The following is a 5,870-nucleotide window of genomic DNA, read 5'->3' as shown; positions in this document are numbered from 1 at the left end:
AGTTTTTTCCCAAACAAGTCAGAGCCTCTCCAGAGGGGCTGTTGAGAAAATAGTATTGCAGGATAGAATCTCATTCAATAATATAGAATTTATTCTTTTTAGAATGGGGCTACTTACGGTCAGAGTGGGTAGACTTCATGTGGTTATAATTGTCTGTACCGTTTGGAGAGGAGTATGTCATGGTGTAGTAAACGCCCGACCTGCAAGAAATATTTGGGCATTGAAAGAGCTTTGCTTCTATTATAATAAATATATTCAAACTCGCCGGCATGAGTGAAAATCACGTAAACAGAGTTATTCGTGTTAGGATCAAGCTTATCTTATTGTCTCAGACAATATAATTTCGGTGTTCTCGTTCTCATGTTGAAGTAACATCTAATTCAAGTATGCTTTTTAGTTTGTGGTTGTTACTTGGAGGTTGCAGCAAATACACCGTCAAGCAGTTACAGTCTACTTGGATTAGTTGAAACTTGAAGGAGCCTCAGTATTTTCTTAATTGTAAGTTTCCAATAGTTATTACTGCATGCTGTGTGGCAGCACGGATATACGTTGGGCTATATGACATCGGAAGCACAGTATTAAGCACTTCATACCCTGCAAACCTGGAATAACTTCTTGTTTGGGAATAGTGTTTAGAGGCTACATGTTTGTAGATTTCTAGTTCGAACATCGAATCATTAGGTGGATATAGAAAGTTAGCAATTGTCACAGTAGTATTGGGTTCACACTTAAAGGAAACACAGGAGCACATGGCTGCAGCTACTTATGATTACTGTATATATTTCGCCAGGGTTGCTCGTCTAGTTTCCACAAACCGCCGCGCCGCCGATTCATTCGTGACACGAAAGCCCGCTGCAGGGCTGCGCCCCGAACTCGATTGCCAGTTGTTTGCCAGAACTCGTTTGCCAGTCGGTGCACGCGTGGACCCGGCACCACATGCGTGCACCGAATTCGTTGGCCGCTCCTACCGGAGGGGCGGCTCCAACGTGCGGGACGAGTGGCTTCCCCGGAGGACTATAAAGTCCTTTGGGAAAAAAAACTCAAGACGGCGGAGGACGTCCAACTCTTCTCCCCTAGGATGGCTATATACTGTAACACTACGACTTCTATGCTACCAGAGAAGCCTAGCGGCTGCGCCGGGCGTTGTAGGGTAAAAGATGTGTCGCGGGCGACGGCGAGCGACCTTGGCAGTGACAGGAGCGAAGGCGCGCCGCGCCGGCCCGCGCACAACGCAGAAGAGTGCAGCCTGCTTCACTCCTTGAACCCCAGACAAAGAATGATTTATTCCACATGAGGACGGCACAACCACACACACATACGCACGTTATTGGAGCATTATCATCACGTGCGTCCCGCCGCAACGACATCTAGTTACAACCCAGTTACAACACAAGCGCCCACAGTGCGCGGGTGCTCCACCAGAGGGGGCGCCCCATACTCCACATCATCTCCCCGTGCAAAATAAGTTCGCACAGACTGTGAAACACATATTTCACAGCATTCCCTTGTGCTTTCAAAGAATGTCTGCATCTTCCTTACACATGATCCACACAAAAACCACTCAGTCGCTCACGAAACTCCTACATAGTCCCCCAAAAGCACTATCACTTGCGCAGGAGCAGTGGAATTATGACTAGCAGAATTGCGCACACTCCTGTAAGTTGCACATATGACACGCAACACAGTAAGACATTTTTTTTGTTTAAACCCAGTACGAAAAACTCCAAAAACATTCTCAATGGTGATATACGACCCGACACAAGACATGACACTGAGGCTGCTTTGTCTTATGGTGTGGACGCGTAGACGTTGAACCTCAAATATCTAAAGACCCAGACGCCCCCTCATTTTCCCTTGTGTTGTCTGCATGGTTATTTGGATCTGTTTGCTCACTATTTTGTTCCTCACATTCTAACTTTTCCGGAACAACAACCGATCCAGACCTTGCAAGGGAAGGAAGCTCTGACAGATCAGAGTCTATCTGCACCCTCGGCCTTGCCCCATATGTCAATGGTAGACTAGGGGACTGACTGTCAAAAATGTCTAAGTTATATGAAGAGTATAAAAACTCTTCATGCCTCGAAGAGAGCTCAACATTTTCAAAGGAATACGGTGTAGAGCCAACCTCAATTCCTTTCGGAATGACTGTGAGCTTTGACGCGTTCCAGATCTTTCCATTACTGAACTTGAAAGTGAAAGGTGCAACCTGAGCCTGCACTGTAAACGGCTTACTATACTGCAGACATCCTTGCTTATAGAATTTTAATTTCATCACATCTCCGACCTTTATGCATGTCTGCTGCGCCCCTTTCCTTTTGTCAAAGTACTGACATAGCTTTACGCTGCTTTGTGAAACCTGATTCCGAACTTGAGGCAGTAAATTGTCCGATTCTGCTGCCTTTTTACGTATCTTAATTTAAAGTTGCTAGTATCCGCTTTGGAACGAGGCTGACGGCAAGGAAGCAAAAAAGCCGGAGAAAGACCTTTCACTGAATCTGGTGTAACCCTATACGACCAAAGAAATTGTGTAATGCTTTTCGAAGCATCCTTGCCTTCAAGTCTGGCTATCTGTAAATATTTTTTCAGAACACTGTTACACCGTTCAATCTGGCCGTTAGCCTGAGGGTAGTAATTCGACGAGAACACGTGGCTGATACCTTTCTCCTTTAGATACTTTTGCATTTGTTTGGAGACAAACTGGGGTCTATTAACCGTCACTAAAACCTCAGGGAGCCCTTCCCGATTGAAAGACCAGTCCAACAACTTAATGACATCCTCAATTGAAATGGAATTTGTGGCCAGAACCTCTGGCTACCTAGAGTACTAATCGACTAGTGTAACAAAAGATCTGGGGTACGACACATCTAACGGAGCGACGCTGTCCATTCCCAACTTTTGCCAAGGCCCTTCAGGCCATTCCACCTGCTGCAATGGAGCTACATCAGGTTTAGCAGACTTGTCTGCCAGCTGACAGACGTGACATTACGATCCATCTGAGGCCACCAGTAACGTTCACTGAGAAGTTGCTTTGTACGTACTACTCCTTCATGATTTTCATGTGCTAAATGGAGGAACGTAGGTACAGGTACGCAGGGAATGACTACACGGCCATCACGTATAAGCAAACCGTCCAGCACAGAACGTTCATCCTTTACATGGTAATAAGCTGCTAAGTCACTGTGTACTTTTTTATTATAGGGCCAACCCTTGGACACATACTCTACTACCTTCTGCAACGTCACATCTGCCTTCATTGCCACCTGCACGGTATCTTTATCGACTACTAATGTTACCAGCGACACTATCTCTTCCTCCTTAGCAAGTTACTGACCGGTCTGAATGGGTAATCTCGAAAAAGCATCAGCGACCAGATTGGGTAGTTTCGTGCTTCTTGCACTGCAGAAGCAGTGAACCCTTCTAGTGGCAGTGAGCCAAAATAGTGTGCCTATATTTTCTGTTTTAATTTTGTACGGCATATGCCAGCGCCTACAATGGAAAAGATGCTTGTTTGATTCCGTGTTTATTCGCTGCACATATCCAAATGGTAAGACCAATGCATACTGCTATTCAGGGAGCGACAAGCGCTTCAGTGATGTTCCTTTGCCACCAATGTCATGGCATCCATGTCATCAAGTGTAGCAAGTGGCCCCATCATTAGACAACGTCGCTTGAAGTCACGGCTACAGCAGTGCTGCCGCGACGTTTTGCAGAGACTGCGATACCAACTCGAGCTGCAATGTGGTGACGCACGTCGTAGGAATGAACAGTAATCTATTCTTGCATTATTAAATCAATTATATAAACCGCAAGAAACAGTAAACAATTTGAGTGCCGTAGGAGTTGTTTTCGTCCTTCACTGACAAGGCGACGCTGATACCTTCTAAGCGCAGGCAGCCCGCCAGTAGCAGACAACGTGCGGCCACCCAGCTGACGTAATGCGTGCGATGAGTGTATACTTTCCCGTGCGATGTTTCCGCGCGGCGCAGTTAGGCGGCACTAGTTTTTTAGTTTTTCAAATTTCGTTCGACCTATTACCTCAATTTACGCTACTAAACGATCATATTTGGAACTTTTGCGAATTACGCAATATTGTAGAATTGCAGGTCATTAAGGGTTTGTTGTTATCTGTATTGTTAATATTGTTCTTATGTTCTTAGTTTTTTGAAAATTTAGATGGGCCAATTACCTCCATTTACGCTATTATATTAATTAGAGGTGGAACCGTCGCAAACTCTGCTTTATTGTGGGAAGGCAGGGCGCTACACGGTGCGCACCCTTCCGTAATTTCTGTGAAGGAAAGTATGACATCCACCTAAATGCAGCCATACGGCTGCAAAGGAAAGCTATACAGCTTTCTCATAAACTTCGAAGTTGAAGAAAAATTCGTCCTGTTTCTTCAACTTCGAAGTTTCTGAGAAAGCTGTATAGCTTTCCTTTGCAGCCGTATGGCTGCATTTAGGTGGATGTCAAACTTTCCTTCACAGAACCTTACTCCACCTTGGGGATTTCCCCTAAATCTGGTCGATTAACACCTTCCGTAATTTTTGTAAATATTTCTCATTTTTTAGGTTTTGAGAATGTCGTGGCACGAATTACTTCCCTTTACGCTATTATAACTATTCCAAGTAAAACTTCCGGGGTATCGGCATGTTTATGGCAACGGCGGCCGCTACAGGGTTCGCACTTTTCCGTATTATTTATATATTTGTTAATTTTTGGGATTTCAAAATTTTGTGCAACAAGCTATCTCCATTTACGCTATCACAACGATTACAGTTGAAATTTTCACATCTGCATTATTATGGAAATGCATTGTGTTGCACGGTGCGCGCTTTTTGTTTTATTTTTGTTATTTCGTGTTATTTCAAAATTTTGTTCGACCAATTATCTCCAATTACGCTAATATAAGTTGCTCGTGAAAAATTCCAGAAATCTGCATTATTGTGGAAATGACATGCGTGGCACGGTTAATCATTTTGCGTATTTTTTTTATTTTTTTACTTTTAAATTTTTCAAAATTTTGGCCCTACAATTATCTGCCTTTTCGCTAACTTAAGCAAGAAAGGCGTTACTATTGCTAAATCTGCAACACTGTGGAGATGCAGAAAATTATACGCTTCGCACTTTTCCGCATTTTAAAATATTTTAACATTTTTAGTTTTTAGATATTTTTGGTGACCCGTTATCTGCATTTACACTATTCTAATGATTACAGGGGGAAATTCCGCAATATCCGGATTTTTATGGGAATGTGGGGTATTACACGGTCCTGGATGAGGTGGTTGTGGTTACTCGGGAAAGAATCATTCAGCAGTTGCTTAGTTGATTCTGTTCCCCCAAAAGATGTTTTAAGAAACATGTTTCTGGAAGATGAATTTTGTCTTGGCAGTGCTTTCTATGGTGACGCAAATAAGCTTTGTATTTAACTCTCACCATAAGCCTCTTCACCACGCCAAAATGTTTCCATTTTTGTTCTGCTCTGTCCACAGGTGTAGTACATGTGCTTACAAAGAATAATAATGGTAAGTTGCGTTTAATGACACTGATATTTTGTTGTTGCAAGCAAACCCAGATAAAAGCCACTCGGATACTTCTTGCGTGCAATAAATATCTATGGTTTAGGGGATGGGCAAGAGAGTGATGGCTTTGCTTGGTCTGAAAAATGCAGGGATTTATATTTTTATTCAACTTTGTGAACGCATTTATATTTTCTGCTTGCATATAATTTTGTCGATATGTTGCATGAACAAATAAATACAACATTGTGTTAGAAGTGCGTCAGCCTATATGAGACCCCTGTCATACATGTAGGACGATTTTTAATGGGCTCTAACCCCACTATTTTAAATAAACACTAGCGACACTCTACA

Source organism: Haemaphysalis longicornis, unplaced genomic scaffold (assembly GCF_048455015.1).
Source record: "Haemaphysalis longicornis isolate Haplotype H1 unplaced genomic scaffold, Haemaphysalis longicornis Haplotype H1 scaffold_62, whole genome shotgun sequence".
NCBI lineage: Eukaryota > Metazoa > Arthropoda > Arachnida > Ixodida > Ixodidae > Haemaphysalis > Haemaphysalis longicornis.
Note: the sequence above shows the minus strand (reverse complement) of the source record.